Below are 9,852 nucleotides of genomic sequence, written 5' to 3'. Positions count from 1 at the left end.
TTTCCTCAGAAGAAATAAAAAAATAATTTTGGGCTGCAAACAGCTGAACTGGGAATATTATTGCTTAGTTTAAAGTTAAACTAAGGGATCACAGAAGCATCTAGTAAATATTTTCAGACTGAATCTTCCAATTATCACACATACAATTATAAATTAAAGAAAAAATCCCTAACATCAGCTGTCACGAAAGATTTTTTCCTCCCTTTTTGCCATCTCAACCACGTTCTAAAGGCTCAGTGGGACTATCAGATGTAGTAGATTTGTACAGTTAAAGAAAGTAGATGAGTTAGCTTCTGGATGTTTGCTCAACAATTTAATTTTTATATGTATACACATATATTTTTATGTATATTTTTATACACATTATATGTAGATCAGTCCAGTCCCGTGGGTGAATTTTATTAAGACTGTGCAGTCATATACATCTGCACAGTCATATATATATTCACCCACTGGACTGGACTGATCTATGGTCTTTAATGAAGCTACCCCTAATGTACTGGACGTGGATGTATTCCCAATGACAATACATTTTTCCTTGTCAACAGTGCCAGGTTAAAAGGTTTCTGTCTCTACCTGTCCCTGGTCAATTGTTTCAATCTCAGTGCTGTAACTCACTTCCAAATAAGCTTTTTGAAAGGTTGCTTTTGAAAGTTGGGTGACTGAAATTGCTCTAGGTTAAAAAAAGGCAGAATAGCCTGTCTCAAAGTGTGTAAAAACAGGAAGAACATAGGAGGATGGAGGCACACACTCAGATAAACAATCATTTGCACCGTGTCTTTGTAGGAAACTAAGCTAGAAACAACACTCCCTTTCCAGCCCTGCAATTGCCCCCAACTTTACTTTATACTATGAAGAAGAAAAAAAAGGATCTTTCTTCAGTTATTATCTTCTGTTCTACCTTTGAAATTTCGGGACTCATCAAGTACTTCTTTCAAACTAATGTGTTAGCAAAAATATATGCCAAGTTGTGGAGGGTAAACAATGTGATGGTACTCAAAAGACCTCCTCCAAAATAGCTCTGCAATCTACTTCACCTCAACATCAATGAAAATGGTAATTTTCCATCACTACAGGCATCCAATTCTAATCATTCTGTGCTGTTCATTTAAAAATCCCAGCTCTATCATGTCAGTATCTTTTGCATCTGAAGGAAAAAAAAGTGTAGGAATGGGAAATTAGCATTGTTTAACACAAAAATATTAATCATTGCCCCTTCTATTTATCAAAATAGTCTTTTTTTACAATGTTGCATCATACATATTCTGAAGTGCTTTCCTTTCCATCTTAAAATAAGTCAGATCAGATTCAGACACTGAGGCCTCTGTCATGTCATCAGCAGCTGTATTTGTTCCCATGTAACTTTACTTTCGATGCTCTCAAGTTCGTAAGCACATAAAAATTTATTAAAATTTAATTTATTAAAATGTACCAGAATTCATTAGTCTACTTTTCCCAAATACCAACATACCAGCACTTCTACGTCCCCACACAAACAGAGCCCCTGAACAGATGCCCATGACAGCCTGGCTGATACATGCCCCACTGGGGTGGCAAAGAAGGGAGATGTGTCTTTGCAGATCACTTGACATTAACGGTACTCGCTCTGCACAGGAGAACCAACAGCAGCTTTTCCTGCTCCCTGATATGGGGATCTGTCATACACCACCATGGAAATGCCCAGCATATCAGACTTGGCCTGAGGATGGACCTCCTCCATGAATGTCCTTCCTTGCATTTGACGTTTCTCAGCAAGAATGCACTACCCTTAGTAATAGCTGGCCTATTTCCGCTGAAAACAATCATGGTTATCTGGGAATATCCATTGCCCAAAAGGAAATGGGCCAACACAGAGCTGGCTGAACACCCAAAACCACAGACGGCCCTTGGCACATGCTCTGATTCCCACCGGCTCCTCCCAGCTGTGTGCACAGTGCCCGCGACAGCATGGCATGCCCTGTGGCCCTCTCGTTCGGTGGAAAAGTCTCCCTCCCTTGACAACAGCCTCGCTCCTTGCTGGTGGTCCCCTGGGAGGGGCGGCCCAGGCGCTGGGAGGGTGATGTCTGTACGTGGCATAGCCATCCTCAGCCTGCTGAGGCATGCAATTAGTCGCTGCTACATTTTATTAGGTGCAGTGCTCAGCCCTCTCCTTTCACACGTGTTTCATATTTCACACCCTTTTTCAGGTGAAGGAACAAATATGTACAGTTTATAGAGTGGAGATTTCTGTCTTTGTAAAACATGATTCCTCAGTATAAACAACAGTTCAGTGAATATTCAATCAATTCTTACCAGAGTTGTCATGTTCACAGTAACTGTCTAGATTAGCTACTTCATCATCAATGATAACTGAATTTGTTGGGGAATAATCTTCCCTTCCATATTGATTTGGCTGTTCTCTTCCCGTCACCAGAAGTTTTTCAGATTAATAAATCAGACTGCATTACCCTTACACAGAATAGAGCCTCGCTCCACAATTACCTCTTCTGTAGGACTATTCCTGGTAGAAGTTATTTAATAAGGTTATCGCCCTACACGTTCACATTTTAGCAGTCTGCCTCCAGCTCTTACCAGAAAGACTACCCTTAACAGCCTCACAGAACCTACGTAATGCCACATTGTCTCGATCAAACGAGTCATGTTACACACTTACTGACTTTATCTATACCGTCTTCCAGCACTTTCATTTACTTAATACTCTGAAGAAGAAAGATCGATTCATAGATCTTGCACCTTTTCCACTGGCTTTTTTTCAAGATCTTACCCTGCTCCACAATTTGTTTTAATCACTTTCAAAATTTCGCATTTTTATATTGCTTGCATTATACAACCAGCATTTGTGGATCTACTCCTTTGTGCTCATTCTCCCTTCTCTTTCCTTATCATGAATGTCCTCCCCAAATCCTAGTCTACCATTTCACTAGCCCTTTTCCAGCTTGCCCCGTAAATGATGCTTCAAGTTACAAATTACTTTTATCTTGTTTCCTCCATGTCTTCATTTTTTTCTGCTCTGTTCTCTCTTCCTCCCTTCAATATCATTTTTCCCTACCCTACAATCACATCAAAAGTCTCTGAAGCACTGGTAGGTAGAAGATGAACAAGTATCACGGGAGAAATATCATGTTACATTTGACCATCTCTTGTGATTTTTCCCCAAACCACTTGCTACCAAGCTGTAGTTAGTACTACGTACTACTTCAGATTGACTTTATTCTCATGTTCTTGCAGGGTAGGTCTAAACTCACTGAAACAATACAATGAGAAAGACACTACTACTGCTTCTGTGCCGATATAGTTTTCACCACAAGAACATTCAAGCCTCCTGCACACTTGTGCATCTTCTCTGTTCTCCCTCCCTGATAAGCAATGCATTTGCAGATGGGAACTGAAGTGCAGAGGCGAGATCTGGTACTCAGTACATCCCACTGAAAGTAAATAAGCACCCTAACAGTGCTATAAATCCAGGCACAGCAAAGCAAGCACGTGAATCCCTGCCTTGTGACCCAGCACCCGAGAAAGACTTCTGCTTACTCACCTCGCATTGTACACTGCGCTAAGGCTTGAGAGAACAGCCACGAGCGTTTCAGACTATATATGCTCTTTAGTGACAAATCCTTCCTTAGATAGTCCAAGGACAAAGGTGTCCTTAGTCACATATGGAACATGTACTAAGGTTCCAGCCTTTAAAATCCCTGTGAGAGAATTTCAGTCTTTCATGAAATCATGTTTCCTGGCACACAAAACATAGATAAGAAGTTAGTGTCTCAGATTTTTATAACATAAAAGTAATATAAAACCAAATATGTGGCTCTGGACTATGGTAATGACAGTCAACTTGCCACACATATAAGAAATAAAGTTTAAATTTCCAAGTTGTTTTAATATATGACTTGAAAGAAACACCATAAAGTTGTGTTTCATTATGAATCTCTTCTCACTTCCATGATATGAAAATGTGACCAGCATTTGAATAATTATTAGGGGTTTTATTTACTAAACAAAAGAAAAACGTATTTTCTATACACTTGAAGAGAGATTTTCAGGCAAACTATTTCTAAATCAGCCAAGATAGAGCTATCTGTTAGAGGCATAAAGGAAAATGAGTAAGAAAACTGCCCTTTATGGAAAACCTAAAAGCCATGGAATTCTTAACAGACAAAATGCAGAACTGTTACCTTGCTTTTAATTTGCCTTATTTGAAACTGTACTGATCTTCTCATAGAAATACAAATAAAACGTGATATTTCTTGTCACCAAACTCAGGGACATGGACTATCTCTTCCATTCCTCAGTGTCCACCACCAGCTTTTTACTCAAATATAGATATGATTCAATCATCAGTGCCCCACTTCTCTTAATCAATAAAGCCAGTCACTATTTTAGCATAACAAATTTAAAAAGAAACCCTACACTGGCCAGGTAGAATCATTAAGATGGCAGTGCACAGATGTTACGCAGAACTATTCTTCACACACAGGAGTAGTCCAAGTCCCCCAGCAAGCAGGAAAACTACAGACAGTTTAATGCTAAGAATGTGTAGGTTTAAATTTCTAAGATAAGACAAGACTGCCAGACCTGAAAATCGATACCCTGTTCCTATTGATGGCAATAACCTTTCACTTTAGGAATATTTAAGGGTTATTTTTCAGCAATCAATGGAATCAGTAAAAAACTGAGGAACAGCCATCTAGAATGGACTGGTAGCCATGCACATCAATTTTATAGCCGATTACAGATTACAATCGCTGGAAATATGAAAATACATTTCTGCAATATTTGTAAAGTGCTTTGCATACCTTATTTCATATTTTTAATGGTTAATTGAAAGTTGAAACCTCGCACAAAAACGGGTTACTGACACCCTGTTATCTAGGCGCCCTGATTTCACTTTTCTGCTGTAGCATAGAAAGACTTACCCAGACACTAAGAAAATGCATTCTTTATAGTTCTCAGCTTTATGAGACATTAAAGACAAGTGCAGCACACACAGCTCTCTCACTTTTCATCACCAGCTTTAGGGCATGCAGAATTCATATTAGTCATCATCCTTTTGAAACAAACACAAAATATAATACCATCACTTCAGATGGGTCAAATTTTGATGGCTTTTCTCACATGATTACTTCCATAAAAAAGCCTGTTGTATGAGTAAATAAGTATTTTTTTTCCCTATGTCTATCAAAACATTAGCAGTATCTAAAAGAACCGATGTTCAACAACAGGTGCATAGCAAGAGGGGAAAAACGGAAAACAAAAGCAAAAAAATTCCAAGCTTCAGCCAAGTATAATTACAGACATAAAGCCTCAAACACAGCTTAATCACTAGAAAATTAATCAAATCACACTGAAATGAGAATGTGCCATCTCCAGCATCCTTGGAGGGAAAGAAGATAAGAATTCAGTGAATCTCCGGGTGTGAAGCATACAGGAAAGAAATACTCACCCCACCATTGCCTCTGGACGTCTTTGGACCTTTGCTTCAAGTACTGGGGATAACCAGCGGGGATAAGAGCAAGGACAGATCTACACAATCCATTCTGCCATCATAACCTCCACAGAAATCTGTATACAAGTAACCTTCTCTGCTCCTGCTCCTCCTCCCTAGCTGGATGGGTCCAGAAGAAAGCACCAGCGGTACAGTCTCAGATAGACCCATTCCTGCAAGCTGTAGCATGCTGGAGCAGCAGTGGAATCAGCACAGCCTAGAGGACAGACATGCAGAGCGAATATTGTGTTCTTGTACCTTGGCGTGTTCTTGGTGTGTATTCAGAAAAAGTCTTGTATAAAATTCTATAAAGACTACAGTAGGTATGTGTGTGCATTTACATACACGCACACTTGAACTCCTACCACCAATGCAAAGATATGAAACTGCGGAGTCCTGACCCACCTTCTAATTCCCTCCACCGTTTTTCCTCAGACTATTATAACTGATAGGTACTCCTACTCAGTTATCTGGTAAAAGTTACCAAGCTATGAACTTGCAGGAGAAAAGCTCCTTCCTATAGACCTTATAAAAATGGCACAGTGTGCAACTCTTGCAGTGGTGCATAGCTCCACTATTTGGCATTTAATTTTTTTTTCCTTCAAATAATCAAGGGCTACTCATAAGAAAGAGTGAGGCAGCTAAGGAGAAATAGTCATGGCTCTGCAACATCTTAGTTAACTGTGTTTAACTGATGTGGTGAACCCAGCTCACACTTGCTTTTAAGTCATAGGTCACTTAAACCAATGAAGTTATACTGAACGACACTATTTCACTGTCTTGCATATTACTATGAGCACACTATGTTCCAAAAAATTCAACTGTACAAATAACATCTTCTAATACTTTCTGTATTCCAGAGAGTCCATGAGCCATTTCAGTCAAAAAGGCACTGTATAACGTACTTAACATTCCATAGTAAATTATTATAAATACACAATAAAATTAAAAAAAAAAAATTCTAGTGAGACAGCAGAATTTTGCAGTTAACCTAATTTTGCAACTATACAGTCTAGGAATAGCCTCACAGGTTCAGCTGAACCAAATTCCTACGGAGCTGCATCATCACCTGAATTTCATTTAACAAAATTTACTCTATTAGCTGAAAAGAAATTCGTTAGTTGGACAGCTATCTAAATTATTAAAATATCTGTTTTGAAAAGAAAGGAATTGGTGTAAAAAGTCTGAGGCTGCACAAATGTACTGAACAATCATGTCACTGAAAAGACTTAGCACGAAGAGGATAAAGTAAGTTTTCATACTTCTGAATTGAGTTAAATTCTGATTGCAGAGACTCCAGATCATGCTTTTATGTTGTGTTAAAGGTATGCATACACATAAACCCACAAGCTTTTACACAGCAAAACTGGAAGCTTTCCTGGTCTGTGTATCTCATTTTGTTGCAAAGAAGAGTGGTCAATGATAAATATTTTGGCTAGTTGTCCCTTTATGTACAGAATTACACATTTTCAATTTCCACAGGAAAGGCTCATAAAAACACATCTTTCTCCTTTTCTTCCTGAGACAGCAGTAGTGATAGTAAGAACTTCATTTACGAATAACGTTAAAGACGACCAGTGTTTTGGCTGTATCAGCCAACACCTTTAGGGTAACAGCTCTGTTATCATAAAAATCATCTTTAATTTTTCAAGATACCCACATAATATGTGGAAATCTTTCAAAAAAAGATGAGATTCCCTACTGAACTTATCCCTGTTGAGAACTTCTTATCGCAGGAGTTCTGAACAGAGAACAAATTAAAAATTCCCTAAGATTATACATGATGGATGAACCTTAGGATACTTTAAAATAGAGTTATTAAAAGTGAATTAAAGTTAGGAACTATGAAGGGGGAAAAAAAGAAAGTGAAGAAAAAAGTATCAGTTATCAGGTACCACTATTAGAAATCACTGTACAGTAGTTCTTGGAAGGAAAGTGAGAACCAAGCACCCTTATTCCCACCAAACTAAGGCTTCTGTCATACAGCAAGTTAATCACTTACAGATATCAGTAAAATGTCTCTTTTCTGTCTCATATGCATCACATTAAACTTTTCTGCAGCGTAGAAGTGTCTCCATAAGACAACACAGTTCCCCACTGGCAAAGCCACACAAGCTCTTAGAAAGTGAGAGAATGACTTTGAATTTCTTTATGCCAGAGACAGAAGCCACATCTTGAATAAGGTCTCTAAGCTTTAAGTTGTTGTGTGAGAGTCCCATCTTCAGCTGTGTTTTCTTAATAAAATGGCAGCATTCCTATATTTTGCATTGCGTCTAATGCCTGAGGACTGCTCCATGAAACTGGTACTGCATGAGCTGCTCAGAATAGCTTAACGTGGGGGAACATAAAGACTTCAGATCCTATTTGGCAGCAGGAATGGGTTAACACAATGATATCCACAGCTCTTCTGAGATTACAGTGCTGCTTGGCATACAGAAAGGGAAAACTTTAAACTCCTGGTGAAGCTTAATGTACAAAGTAGAGAAAAGAAACTCGGGTGACTGCAGTTGGAGAGTTAGGTGCACGCATTCTTTCCCTGCATTTGAGAGCAAGCACTAATTTACCTCTAAATGCAGTTCTGAATACAGCTGACAAGTACTCATCGTGCTGGTCCACTTCAAAGCAAAGCATTCCCAAGGCACACCAAAATCTGCTCTGGAGATCTGTAACATAAAAGTCAAGGTTGGTCTTCGTGCTGAAGGGGGCTAAAGGTCTGGGTGTGGAACCAGTAAAAGGAGCAAATTGCAGGAGAGCAGTAAGAATGGCACCTACATGACTGGGTCATAAAGACCCCACCATGCATCTGTGTGCAACTTCTCAGGATGCTCAGGCCAGGACACAAAGGGAGAGTCTGCAAACCCCAATAATTTACTGGGGTGGGATGGAGAGGCCGCTCACAGCCAGCTCATAAAGAGCACAGAAAAATGATATACAAAGGCAGCATATGGTAACCAACCTAAAAACCCAGGAGAGGCAGACTTGTAGGATGGTATCCTTTGTCCTACGCCTCACCCCAGGAGTCCTGGAAGGACTGCCTGAGGACCACCAGGCATTTTGGGACTGGACTCCCAGACACATGCATCTCAGTGCTTATGAATTTTTGCTTATGAAAACATGAATCTGAAGGAGTAAAGTTAGTTTTGCTTTAATTTTGGGAAATAACTGTATCTTCCTCTCCAGTCAGAGCTTGCATTCAACTTTGCTACACTGCTGCAACAGTATTTCCTACACCAGCTTGCTGGAGTTTAGTATTTTTCTTAGCATCTTTTACACGGAAATCTTCAATGCAACAAGGGCTTCTTACCCATATGGTCTGAAATCCTCTCATCTGTTATTTAACCAGATATATTCACTCTTTTTCTAGCCACTGTTTTGGTCTCTTAATTAGCCAAAGGGAGATCTTGCAGGCTTCTGAGTTTTGCCCTGCTTAGCAGCGTCTGAGGAAACAGAAGAATGCCCACTGAGGGGACAAAAGTTTCCTTAGCTAAAAGAAGAAATGAAACACTTTCTGGAAGGACACAAACAAGTTTCTCTGGTACCAAGAGATAGCCACCAAGTTGACTGACACCTGAAGCCCTCTTCTAGGTCCCCTCTCCAGATGTCCTCCAAGCCAGAAACTACTCCAATTTAGCCAAGAGCATCTACTCATATCCAGGAGATAAGCAGCTTTTCATGCACACTTCTCCAATTGCTAGTGCTTTTTTCAGCACTGCCATACAAGTCTCAAGCACACAGGGTCAAATTTGACCTCTGCACTAGTTTCACAGCTGCTGCTTTCACAATGAACAGAGATCTCAACAGCAAAATAGGCACAACTTTCCTCTGTCAAATGAAGAGAGCCTTCTGGGACTGCTTTTTGGAGTAAAGACCTTACATTTAGATTTCTGAGCATCTCTGGTGCTTTTAGTGCCTTATTCTAGATTCTATGTGCTTGAGTCTTTCAGTAGATCCAGTCACTCATATTTACAGTGCAAAGTAATGAAATATTTAACTGTCGACAAAGCTACAGTTCTTAGATCACTAAAAAAAATTAAAACCAGAAGAGAACCAAAACCTTCTATAGGATTTTTTTGAAAACTTCTGCTTTTTTGCATCTTACTTTTGCACTGTTGAAGTCCTTGGGAAAACATGTCAAGTACATTGCTCTCATTCTAAATGATTTTACAGCATCCACCCTGAAGCTTTTCTTCGTCACCAGTGCAGCACAGCAAAACTCCCTCCAATTGTAAAAGTAAGGTAAGATTTTTGATAATTTTTTTTTTAAAAACCATCACTTCTGAGTGAGAAACAATAAGAGAATTCAAAATTGTAAGTCATAAAAGCCTCATCTGGGAATGAAGCTTTCTAATAGCCAGGTAGAACTTATT

Source organism: Phaethon aethereus (assembly GCF_964289735.1).
Source record: "Phaethon aethereus genome assembly, chromosome: Z".
Taxonomy (NCBI): Eukaryota; Metazoa; Chordata; class Aves; order Phaethontiformes; family Phaethontidae; genus Phaethon; species Phaethon aethereus.
This window is presented reverse-complemented; position numbering follows the sequence as displayed.